We start from the raw sequence: 13,803 nt of genomic DNA on the forward strand, positions 1-13,803 counted from the left end.
TGAAGCATGTTGTGCTTCATGGTGTGGTAGGTTCCAGAATGGATGATAGGATTGGAAAATGTAGCACAGTTTGAGAGCCAGGGATTTTGATCCTGCTCTGACACTGGCTCATAAGGCAACCACATATTCTCTGATATTTGCTTTTGAATTTTCCTCATGAGGTACACTGTATGTGCTTAACAAGTTTTGAACGAATGAACACACAAATTAATGACAAGTTATTTAAATCTCCCTGAGACTTAGTTTCCTCATCTGGTAATTGAAAGTAATGTGCAAAGTTGATAATAGTTAATATTACAGGATTGTTGTTAGGGACAAATAAAATAATTCGTGTAAACTTGTTTTTTAAACTGTAAGGGACTCTATAAGTGTAGCTATCTATTATACAGCTAATAAAGCAGTGTTGGCTTAACTCTTCCTAAGATAACATGATAACACATTTCATGCATTTCTATGGCTAATGGCATTCTAGTTATATTTTTGCAGACACCATTATTGCCAGAAGGTGTAGGTAATTACTATAATTCATAATTAATCATTAATATTGGCTTTAACAGAAAGTCACCCCAAAGATATGTATCCAGTTCTTATCTACTAATGGGCAGAGCTATGCCAATATGTTCAGCTCTTTAGTCAATGTCTAGACATTTTATACCTGTAATAAAAAGCGACACAAAGATGTGAAAGTGTACAATCATAAACAAAAAAAGGTTTTAGAAGCTTAACTCTTGGGCTCCTAAGGAAAAGCTCTCGAAATCAAATGTTATCACTGTTACATAATTTGTAATGTAAGCCTCAGTAAAAGAGAGGTCTTCTTTTATTTGTTGTTCTTATAGACAACAGATGTTGCCAGGTGTTTTGTGTCTGTAATTTGAGTCTCTAAAGCCTTAACTCTGGCCAAATAAAACAACCAGCAATGATAGTTTCTTTTCCACTGGTATTAGTTCTCACTGTTACTAGAATCCATTTATAAAGCAAGGAACATTCAGCCGCAGAAGTAGGTATTTGAAAAGGAGCGCTCTATAGGAACATGATTCCTTTTAAACACAAATTTCATGGGTGAGTAGGGAAAATGTGGAAACTATAGCTTCTTTGAGTATCAGATGAATATTAAAGTAGAAGAAACTCATTACACATATCAGTTACTCAAATTTCTTTGCCAGGAGTGATTACAAATGCTGCACTTATGCTTGCATTAGAAGATGAACAAAGTAACTTAAGGAAAGGGGGATAATATGCTAAAAATTTAGAGGAAAAGATAAAATGTATATATAAAACAAAGCCAAGTACCATATGAGTGGTAATGTGGTAAAGTCAGAGAAATAGGAGCAAGGAAGCTTGTGAAAATGACATATTGAAACAATGTGCAGTCAAGAAAAAGCCATCCTCCTGTAATCAGGCAGGAGCAATTCTTGAATTATATATGTAACTTAAAGTTAGAGCCTGAAGTCTCACTTAACATACTCCTCTGAGATGCGGCTGCCATCTTACTGTGTTGGCCAAAGGAATAAGCTGGATACGACCTCCTCTTTGGCCTTTGAACCCTAAATTATCACATTCTCAAGGGGCCGTATGAGTTGCTGTCACTGTCTCAGGTAGTGAGACTTACACCAAAATAGTCCCTATGACACATCCAGACAGTAGCCAACATCACAAGGGAGTGTTAATTTGGGTCAGACTGCTCTAAATAACTCAAACACAGTAGCCGTTGTACAAAGAAATACCATGAGCTCACTTATACACCACCTAGTGGTGGATGTGTACCCACGGTGATACATGTGTGGCATGGGTATCTACATCTGATTGAGGCTCCCAGTAGACCTAAATAGAAAGTACATTACATTGGAATTTTTCTATATTTATTAAAAGTTCAGAATTACCCTGGAATCTAAGTGTGTGGGCTGGTTTCGAAAGGGGACAAAATATTCAGGCACCAGCATTTGCATTCATGACCAGCTAAGGGCATCCATTATTGCTGCTTCAGCAATATGTATACTCTGTGGGATGTCAAATGGCTGTTCTCGTGTACAGGTCATTGCCTTGCTAAATAAGAGCAAATGGAACTATCCTGATTCTGTTCACTGAGGCTGCAGTTACTCAACAAGTCAGCAGCTCCTCCAAAATTTCATATTCCCAGACCCTGATTCCAGCTGTTTGGATATTTATTTTTGCTAATCTGGGAAAACATCCAGATGCTGATTTAATCAGTCGATGGGAGGAATGAATCTGCTTTCTTCCCTTTACCTCACAAAAGAACTTTATCATTTCTGGTACTTACAGAATAGTCTTTAGATACTGTCCAACCACAGCAGATGGTTTTGTTATCTGGCAGAAATGGGGGTATCGAGCAGAGGGAAGTTCAAAAATATCAGGCTACCTAGGGTGGGTAGCAAATAGCAACTGGGTGAATTCCAAGGGCTCAGAAATGGCACCCACAGACTCTAGCAGAGAAAAAAGAAGTGCATCTTTTCTCTCTTTGCACTCAAAACTCAGGTGGTATTCCTGGCATCTACTAAAGAACCCTCTCTGTATTCCATGAAAAGCCTGTAAAGATTCAGCCCTAAACCATGACATATCCTAAAAGCTACAAAATACATCATGTGCAGCCAATATATATATATTTTTTCTGTGTTCCATTAGTGTTCTTTAAAAAATGTGGGAAAAAAATTGCCTGTACCTTATGGATGAATTATTTAGTCAATAAGACAATATTAGAGATAAGTCCGTATATTAAAAGAGGACAGGGGGCACGTGGGTGGCTCAGTATTAAGTGTCTGACTTCAGCTCAGGTCATGATCTCACGGTTCATGGGTTACTGCCCCATGTTGGTCTCTGTTCTGACAGCTCGGAGCCTGGAGTCTGCTTCAGATTCTGTGTCTCCCTGTCTCTCTGCCCCTCCCCTGCTCACACTCCATCTCTCTCTCTCTCAAAATAAATAAGCATAAAAAGAAAGATCACAGGATTTTAAACTATTTTTTTTTTTTTTAGTAATCTCTATGCCCAATGTGGGGCTTGAACTCATGACCCTGAGATCAAGAGTTGAATGCTCTTACAACTGAGCCAGCCAGGTGCCCCAAAAGAGGAATTTTAAATGAGAGAGAAATAAACTATAAGTTAAAAGAACATAGAAGTATAAAGAGTTCAGAGACCAATCTTATGTCTATTATGTTTAGGAATAATACAAATCAACATTTATTGAGAGACTATAACATATAAAGGCACTGTGCTAGGCATGACCAGAGGTGAGGAGAGGATAAAACAATGACAATTATGACCTAGATCAGCCAGTTTTTATTATTTCAACAAAAGTGCCAGTAAAAGGTTACTGAAAAAATAATAATACTTAACACTAACATTTTTTAAATGGTTTACTGTTCATCTCATTTCTTCATTCCATTTGGAGAATTAGAAATGTGTAGAAATAAATATGGTGCTTGTAAGAATCCCTTAAACTTAAAGATTCCATGCCCATATTACTAGCCTAAATTCTATTTTTTTTTAGTTGCTTAAGGCATATAGTGTTCTTTTCGTGTAGGGAAGGAGGTAGATTCTAATAGAAACCAACTAGGGTGAACTAAAGCATGCCTTGAATACAATGAAAATAATAAAAGTTGTTTCCTGCCACTGCTCAAGGGCCCAGAAGATAGAATATTTAGAGAAAGAATAGGATTGACAGGAGGTTTTCAGAATTTCTTTCTTTGAATTGCCCTTGTTCAAAGCTTACCATGAACAATTATGAACTGAATATGGAGTATTCACATTATTTCCTTCTAAACAAACAGAGTTACCATTGTGAATTAATTAATACATTCATGCCAATTATAATTTTTCAAAAATTATATATAATGGTAGGAAATACAGTAATTATCAAAAATGTTAAATATAACTAGGAGAAACAGAATACTTCCTGCCATTCTAAGTAGGCTTAAAAATTCCAGAGGGGTAAATAGGTATGCAGCATTTGGGGGAGGAAGGAAATACAAAGCCTGGAGTTGATGAATATGAGTTAGGTCTCCATTTTATCTTTCCTTGACCTCTGTTTGAGGGACAAAGGAACATTAAATAATGAAAAAAGACATAAGCAAGCAGAAAAGTGAAGAGAAATAATAAAAATAATAAAGATAATTAATAAAAATAATATGAAGTAGTATAACATTATATAATTTATGAAACTCTGATATATGACTTGCCTTATTTGATCTACACCTATCCCAATGCGATGGCTTGGACAAGTTTTATTACTACCACCCCCCCCCCCCCCCACCCATATATTGGTTGAATAACTGAGACTCAGTAAGGTTCATTCTTTTGGACAAGGTCACAAAGCTAGAAAGTACCAAGTTCATAACCAGTTCATCTGATCAAGAAGATCTAGGAAGATCTTGGTATTTCAAGACTAGATTAACTACTGCTGAGATACGAGATGCTAGTATATTGATTGAATTAAACAGCTGCAAAGATGACCAGGGCACAACTACAGATACGAAAGTCTGGATAGGTGGGTACTTGTGTTCAGTACAGTGATGGAAATGTCACTGATTATGTTGAGATCCCGGAAGTCTGGTTTACCAAAGTTTGTTGTCTCTGCATTACTCAGTTCAGTTTTTTAGCTCAATTATTACATGGTTAAAAATTTGGCTTTTTGGGGGTGCCTGGATAGCTCAGTTGGTTTAGCGTCTGACTCTTGATTTCTGCTCAGGTCATGGTCCCAGGATCGTGGGATTGAGCTCTGCTGGCCATGGAGCCTGCTTAAGATTTTCTTGCCCTCTCCCTCTGCCCCTCTTTCCCCTGCTTATTCTTTCTCTCTCTAAAACTAATAATTAATTAATAATAATAATAATAAAGAATTTGGCTTTCTGGTTTTGAGGTATTTTTACAAATAATGCATCTAAAGGATACAAAAATGCTGACTTGAAGGGGCACATGCACCCCAATGTTTATAGCAGTGCTATCAACAAGCCAAATTACTCTGCTCCTCCCTGTTTGACAGACAGCCGTATCTTCTGGTGCAGTGCCAACCGTGTCCTCAAGACATGGTGGTGAAGGCTTGAGTTAATGGATTTGGCTGTATTGGGAGTCTAGTCACCAAGACTGCTTTTAATTCTGGCAAAGTAGACACTGTTGCCATCAATGACCCCATCATTGATCTCAACTACATGGTTTCCATGTTCCAGTGTGATTTCACCCCCAGCAAATTCCATGGCACAATCAAGGCTGAGAACAGGAAACTTGTCATCAATGGAAAGCCCTTCACTATCTTCTAGGAGCGAGATCCTGCCAATATCAAATGGAGTGATGCTGGTGCTGAATATGTTGTGGAGTCCACTGGTGTCATCACCACCATGGACAAGGCTGGGGCTCACTTGAAGGGTGCAGCCAAGAGGGTCATCATCTCGGCCCCTTCTGCTGATGCCCCCATGTTTCTAATGGGTGTGAACCAAGAGAAGTGTGACAACTCCCTCAGGATTGTCAGCAATGCCTCCTGCACCACCAACTGCCTGGCCCCTCTGGCCATGGTCATCCATGACAACTTTGGCATCGTGGAGGGATTCATGACCACAGTCCATGACATCATCACCACCCAGAAGACTGTGAATGGCCCCTCTGGGAAGCTGTGGCATGAGGGCTGAGAGGCTGCCCAGAACATCATCCTTGTTTCTACTGGCACTTCCAAGGCTGTGGGCAAGGTCATCCTTGTGTTGAATGGGAAGCTCACGGACATGGCCTTCTGTGTCCCCACCCCCAACATATCTGTCATGGATCTGACCTGCTGCCTGGAGAAAGCTGCCAAATATGATGACATCAAGAAGGTAGTGAAGCAGGCATCATAGGGTCCCCTCAAGGGCATCTTGGGCTATGTGACACCCCCACTCTTCCACCTTCAACATGGGCTAGCATTGCTCTCAATGACCACTTCATCAAGCTCATTTCCTGGTATGACAATGAATTTGGCTACAGCAACCAGGTGGTGGACTTTATGGTCCACATGGCTTCCAAGGAGTAAGAGCCCCCTGGTCCACCAGTCCCAGCAAGAGCAAGAGGAAGAGAGAGGCCTTTAGCTGCTGGGGACTCCTCGCCCCAACTCATTCCCCAATACACTCTCCTGACCTCCAGTTTCCATCCCAGAGACCCTTGAACAAGGGAAGGGCCTTGAGGAGCCCTACCTTACCATGTGCCATCAATAAAGTATACTGTATCCAGCCATAAAAAAAAAAAAAAAATAGCCAAATTATGGAACGAGCCCAAATGTACATAGGCTGATGAGTGGACAAAGAAGATGTGGTATACATATGTGTGTGTGTGTGTGTGTATGCATATATATATATATATATATATATATATGCATATATAATACACTAGAAAATATTATACTAAGTAAGTCAGTCAGATAAAGACAAATATATGATTACACTCATACATGGAATTTAAGAAATAAAACAGATGAACATAGGGGAAGGGAAGGAAAAATAAGATAAAAAACAGAAGGAGACAAACCGTAAGAGACCCTTAAATATAGAGAACAAATTCAGGGTTGCTGGAGGGGAGATGGGGGTGGGCTAAATGGGAGAGGGCCATTAGGAAGGGCACTTGTTGGGATTGAGCACTGGGTATTATAAGTAAATGTTGAATCACTGGGCTCTACTCCTGAAACCAATACTATACTGTATGTTAACTAACTTGGATTTAAATACATAATTAAAAAAAAATTTTAATGTTTATTTATTTTTGAGAGAGAGAGGGAGACACAGAGTGTGAGCAGGGGCAGAACAGAAAGACAGGGAGACACAGAATCTGAAGCAGGCTCCAGGCTCTGAGCTGTCAGCACAGAGTCTGATGCAGGGCTCAATCCCACAAACTGCGAGATCATGACGTGAGCCGAAGTCGGACGCCCAACCGACCAAGCCACCCAGGCGCCCCATGTATATATTTGTTTTTAAAAAAGAGAGAAAAACAATATACATTTAAAAGCAAGTTGACTTTGTCACAGTTAGCATAAACTTCAAGCCAGTGAGTCCATTTTATTTTCTTGTTCATGGTAGCATATTTCAATGGATGTGGATAATATTCTTCACAATTTCATTATATATAATTTATATATATATATATATATAATATATCCATTATATATATGTGTATATACACATATATCCATTATATATATAATTATATATGTGTATATACACATATATCCATTATATATATATATATAATTATATATGTGTATATACACATATATCCATTATATATATATAATTATATATGTGTATATACACATATATATCCATTATATATATATATATGTGTATATACACATATATATCCATTATATATATACATGTGTATATATATATATACATATATATATACACATGTATATATATATAAAATAGATATATTTGCCATTAATGCAGTTATGGGATATTTTGACCATGTTGACGATCCATTAAAAGTGCTATAAGGATATAATGAAAAAAATGCTGGTAATATTTATATCTGTAATTACAAAAGCATGAACACTTTTACAGTGGAAAGTAGAGACATCTTCACAGGCCTCATTTACCGCCTGTATTGCAGATAAATTTGACCAATCTCCCTCAATTTGGCCAATGCAAAATGGGGTCTCTCTTCACTCTCCCTTCTCTTAAAACTCAAGAGGGGGCAGGTGGTGGTGGTGAGAAGGAATGCTCTGTCCCTGCTTCCACAAATAAATCCTGAATGGGGTGAGTCTCATTAATCTTGAGCTAAATGTGAAGTTAGACATGGAGGCATCTCGGGTCCCCGCTGTTTGTTCAGAGCCCTAGGCATGTTATGGAGAAAATGTCAAAGATTTCTGCTTTGGCTTCTGCACCCTGCCATGATGTTTTATTCAAACTTCCATGTCCTAAGGAAATAAACACTGGCTATCAAAATCCTCCACCTGACTTCCAGTCTCACACATAAACATGCACAACACCTCTGTTTAGGAGCACAGATCAATCCTCCCTCCCCAAGAGCAGTCTCCAGGGAAAGTGCTGTGAGGCTGGAGCTCTCAGGCCAGGGATTTCTGAGGCAGCATGGCCATCTGTGACTCTGTTCGTCTCCCTCTCACAACGCGCGTGCTTATACAACACAGTGTGTCTGCTGACCCTGTCTTCCAACAAGGGGTGCTTTTAACCATGAGTTAAACTCTGGGTTCTTATCAAGAAAAAATGCTGGGCAAAGAGGGCAAGGCTGGGAAGAAAAGACTATACACATCACTGACAATGGGTACAAATCAGCCACAGTCAGTGAGGGGGGCAGGAGGAATCTCTCCTATTTGGCTCTGCATCAGCTCTGAATTTCATATTGCCCGGGGAGCCAGCAGGGCTAGCATCTTACCCATAGAGCCTGGGTCAGAGAACACTATGAAGTGGTCACGGTGGCCGTGCAGTTGGAGGCCCACTGGCCTGGTCAGTCCTCTTGTCCACCACTGTTCAATTGTCTGGAGGCAGCTGACTTTATGGCTGTTTTGTTCTTAACAAACCATAGGCCACACGAGGCAGAGACTCGTGCTGCAGCAGTGAGTGGGATTCTTGGGTTTTTATCAGCTCCAAACAGCTCCAGATGGACTGAGAATCAGGCCTGTTGGCCATCAGAAGTATTCTTGATTCTCAGTCCACATTGCCCCCTTTTTATTCCACGGGGAAAGGGAAAGTGCACCCTCTGTTACTCTACCTGTCCTCCCTTTGGCTTCAGGCAAGTCACTTAACCTCATTTGGCAATGATTTGGGCCTAAGAGACTGTCCTTAAGGATCTCTGATTTCCACGAGTCAGACTCACTCACACCTGTCACACTGGCCTGAAAACACAGTGCCTAGCCTGATGTGGCTTCTCACTAAGTGTATGCTAAGGGAGTGAATGCATAACTTAACTGAATCTTCAATATCATGTGTAAAATTACATGGAGACAATTAATAGTCAGAGCCACTTGTGATTACTTTGCTCTCTTTGCCTTTTGCTAATGCTTTTCTCCATTAATTATATCTTCATCACATTTCTCTTGATGGTAAAATAGCCCAAGCAGCTGAAGCCAAAACTGCAAATTTTTAGCTTCCTTCCTTTAATGCTTAGAGGTTATATGAGAGAAGGTAATGTCAGCCTCTTTCCATGTCCTGTAAATTGAATGTATCCCCAGAGTAGCTGAGCTTCAAAATCTCCAATATATTTAACCTACATATGTGTGCATACATACACATATAGTGTATATAGTATATATATATATATATATATATGTATATATATATAGTGTGTATATATATATATAGTGTGTACATATATATAGTATATAGTACATAACATGTGCATACACATATATGTGTTAGTAGAAATATAAAAGAGTATAAAGATTATAAAACATCTCCCTCTGTTAACTTTTCATGAAGCTCCAGAACATATCAGGCTTTCCCTTATGCTGGCCCCTCTGATAGTTTTGAGAGTCAGATCAGGTTTCAGCTATAAGCCAGCTGGTGCCATTCATTTAAAGGAAAACAGCTATGTAAGTGAGCAAGATTCTAATCACTAAATCTAATTACAAAGTAGAGTAAATTATTACAAATGTTTCTGGAGTGTCTTAAAACACTGTAAAAAAGAAAAATTATCAGCCCAACAGAAATCTGCTATGCTGGTAGTTGATAGCATCGTTAGGGATTAGGACATTCATGTGTATAACTGTTACATACTCTGTTTCTGACACCTGAATCTAGTATTCACACATTAAAAACTTTATAACCTTCCTCTGTCATTCAATCAGATGCTAAACTGTTCGACTCAAAGTAAACCTTGGTTTATAGATCCTAATGAGAGTAATAGGAACATTTCACTTATACTAGAATGAAGGGAACTTCAAACTGCTTCATTAAAATGGTAGCAATTAGTCAAGGGAAGGAAAAAGCAGCAGGGAAATGAAGAGATACTTTACACAGATGTGTGTATTTCCCCGTGCAGATTGACCCTCTTCTATTTAACATCCTTTATTAAAATATTTGAAATGCCACACATTCTCCATATCACAATGTAAAACTAAAAGACAAACACATCAACATTTACTCCTTGGCTTCCAAACTAGCCGTCTGCTCAGACATGTCTTACATCAGTTGCATTTGCATGTTGTCAGGGCATCATGGATCTCATCCTTTACTCCATCTGCTTCCTGGAGGCATGAATGTGTGTGCTCATAGCATTCAGACCTCTTTAGAATGGGATTCCCTAATCATTGTCTAGTACGTCATTGGAGGTTGTGGAGGAGGCTGTTGATGCTCAGCAAGTGTCTGTGTTTCTCCACATTTTCCAAGCTCCCGTGGTTAGTTTAGGACCATAAAACTAGGTTTGGGCCAATAAAATGCTGAATAAAGTGAGGTAAGCCACATCTAGGCCTGGCCGTCAAGAAATGTTTGCATGTTGCTCCAGCTCTTTCCTATTTTGTGATGGCAACTGTGGTGATATGTGTCCAGATGGCATAGCTGCTATGTAGCAGGGGCTATGAACTGGGCTTCATAAGGAAGAAGTAAGCCACAAGAGTCCTCAATATCTAAGGCAGCTAGCATTGATTACTCTGATCAAAACATCATTAAGAAGAGTAAACAATATGACCTTTATTTAGAAGCGTACTGTCCTAAAGTTGGAAATGGGATGATGTTCTCTCGAGGTCTTTCACATTTTGTGAATTATGGCTATTGAATGAACATCCTCTCCTTTTCCATTCAGTGAAGACTTTGATTGTCAATGTCTAATGACTACACAATTAATCTTGCAGTCTACTCATCCATTTGTTTTTTCTAAATTTTCTGACCAGCTGTAGCCTTCCCTGTCTGACACTGCCCCTCATCTATAGGACACATATAAGTCTCTCTTCTGCTCTGTGGTACTGAAGCCATACTGCAGAGTCAGAAATGGATGCCGGCCTAATTCTTTACCTTGTTTTTGTCTTTGCCACCTTTCAGAAAGTTTCCTACCTGCACACCTACTTCTGATTGTAAGCCTTTAGTGTTAAGAACCAGGAGGTACCTGCTTCCAGACCCCTGACCCATAAATCATATATCCTAGAAATGTGGCACTCTCAAGTTTGAATTTTATAATCTTATATATAAGATTCACTGTGTGAAAAGCAAATGCTCTGTAAAATCTAAGCAAATACAGTGTAAAGGAATATTATTTGAATTAGCAAAATGGCATTTCCCATCAAGAGAGTCACAACCTCTATTTACAACTATAGAGATAATGAAACAGTATAAGATATTTCTAGAAATTGCCTGAGGAAATATTGTACTAAAAATGCTTATTTTGTACTCCAGGTACTATAACCAAATTTCTCTCCATTTGCATATGCTTGCTAGTAAATAGCACAGCTGCCTGGAACTACATGAGTCTTAGGTTATATTTTTGGCTTTCCCTCTGTCTTGGTATCTTTTATACCTGCAGGGTTTTTTTTTCTTTCCCCCTCCCCCCAGCTAGAGGAGGAGGACAATGCCTCAAGAATTATTTAAGGAAACTGTGTTACATAATCAATGCAAGGACTCAGAGCCCTCTGTTTTATTCCCTTACTTAAATACAAAATCATACTTTATCAGGACAAATAAGGTTTCTAACAAGGGTGGGGTCTGTCCTTAGCTTTCCTATAGTGAAAGGGTTCTATATTTAGCATTATGCAGGCCTCATTATTATACAATCATTCCTTCATAAGAAAAACATAAAGGAATTTCACTGAAAATATTTCCAGTACATGAGTTATTTTTAAGGCCAACCAGGGAGAATTTCAGGATAATAGTGAGGGGAACATACTGAAAATGTGTGACTCTGAATAGAGAATAAGATCTGACCCACATAAGTAAACAGAGTTATCTAAAAGCAGCCCATTCACTAAATATAAGGCTTCAAGGGGACCTAGATTTTGAGCTCCCTACTTCCTCTCATTCCCAGTAGGGCTCCTTCGGGCCACAAAAATTTCTCTATACCTCGGTTTATTCATCTCTAAAAATAACAGATGCCAATTTTCTAGATTCCAGGATAAATGTAAGGATTAACTTAATCATTTAGGGTAAGTATATTGGGTATATATGCTTAGGATATTTTCTTTTAAGTAATTTTTTTCAGACAGCAAAAAAGGAAGATAAAATTGACTCAGGACTGTATGGTAACAGGACTGATTTTCATGTGAGGCTCTAGACAATGTCCCATGATTTTGTAATTATATGTGGTCTAGCACATGTTGTAACACTAACTGGAGACTTCAGGATTAATCTTGTATATAGGTCAATAGTATCTTATATAAAAAGATTCTGCCCAACTTCCATGGTTTAAGCTTATTCTATGGGAGATACAGCTTTAGAAATCAATAAGGAGGGCTGCTCCTTGAGTTCAGTAACACAGCTCAATAGCTAATGCTTCTCAGTACCCATGAATATAAAGGTCAAGGGTCTAATGTCAAAGATGTCAGAGTGACAAATGCTCTGATGAAACAAATAAGTCAGAAATGTCTGAAGACATATAAAAGTAAGAACCATCTCTTTATATATATATATATATATATATATATATATATATATATATATATATAATAATTTAGTGATTAGACACTGGGTTTTGAACCTTGGCCAGTATCCAATCCCAGTTCCTCAACTTACTAGCTGTTAAATCTTGGGAAAAACTTTGACTCAGTTTTCACATCTTCAGAATGAGACATTTAACCTATTTCATAAGACTGTCAAGTATTAAACAACATAATTAATGTTTGTGAAATATTTAACTAGATCCCTGGAATATATAGTATATGCTTATAATAAATGTTGTTGATCATTGAACATGTTAGTGCCACCTGACTGGAATGTTGGGGACAGTGGTTTAAAATATTTTTTGGAATACAAGAGGGAATAAGTGAATGAATGAATGAATGAATGAGAGGAAGACAGAAGACTTCTCTCTGGAAATATATTTTTAGGAGGTAATGATGATCAGTAACTTCTATCTACTTTAATCTGTGATTTCTCTAAAGAGTAGACTAAAGCATCTCGATGGTGTTTATTTCTTCAATAGTGTGATAACACTAAACGCTTTCTTTCTATTTCTAATGTGTTTGCTCTCAGATGAGTTAAAGGCCAGCTCCCCTTCTGAGATGTATACTACAATTGCTCAGCATTGCTAATTTTAATTGAAGGCAATTCATTTGGTAGGTCTAAAGTAAGATACAGAAGTGTAAGTCACAAAGGCAAGGGAGGGGAGGGCACCAGAACAGAACTTTTACACAAATGCTTTTCATTTTCCCCATAAGACTAATGATCGAGATCTTCCCTTATATTGGGTTAGAGTTATAGTTGATTGGAAAAACCATAATTGAATAATTTCTCTTTTATGCAATTAAAATACCAACCTTAAGGCAGCATTAGAATATTTCACATATTACTTCAGGTTTTCATGCAAGAGTGGAAAAAAAAAAGTTTAATTTGATGCAGTTCCAAGGTCTTTCTTTATTTCCTGTCAGGGTATGAAATGGCCTATATTTAAATGTATAGAGGTGCCTTCAGAGAACCAGTTGTAGAGAATTAGATGGCTGTAACTGGAAGCATCTTTTGGGGTTGAGCAATGTAAGCTATTGTGAAAACTGAACAATACATGTTGAAATAATTAAATCTTTTGGAAATGATTGAACTGGATGTTTTCAAATAAGCAAATCTACATTTGTCACTCTGAATCCTTTTTATGGAAAGATGGTATTTCTTCCTCCTGTTTAGGTAATTAAAAAGAGTCACCTGAGGATCATTCATTATCAAACATTTCCGCACATGGAAAAAA

General features: G+C 38.2%; 1 protein-coding gene and 1 pseudogene across 6 annotated transcripts in view; one reads left to right on the forward strand and one right to left on the reverse strand.

Moving 5' to 3' along the window:
• Positions 1 to 13,803, reverse strand: part of LSAMP (limbic system associated membrane protein) — an 889,273-nt gene that overhangs the window by 246,812 nt on the left and 628,658 nt on the right. The gene's annotated exons all lie outside the window — the stretch shown is intronic.
• On the forward strand, positions 5,142 to 6,015 carry LOC132683695 (glyceraldehyde-3-phosphate dehydrogenase pseudogene; annotated as a pseudogene).

This window comes from Panthera onca, chromosome C2, assembly GCF_046562875.1.
Source record: "Panthera onca isolate mPanOnc1 chromosome C2, mPanOnc1 haplotype 2, whole genome shotgun sequence".
NCBI lineage: Eukaryota > Metazoa > Chordata > Mammalia > Carnivora > Felidae > Panthera > Panthera onca.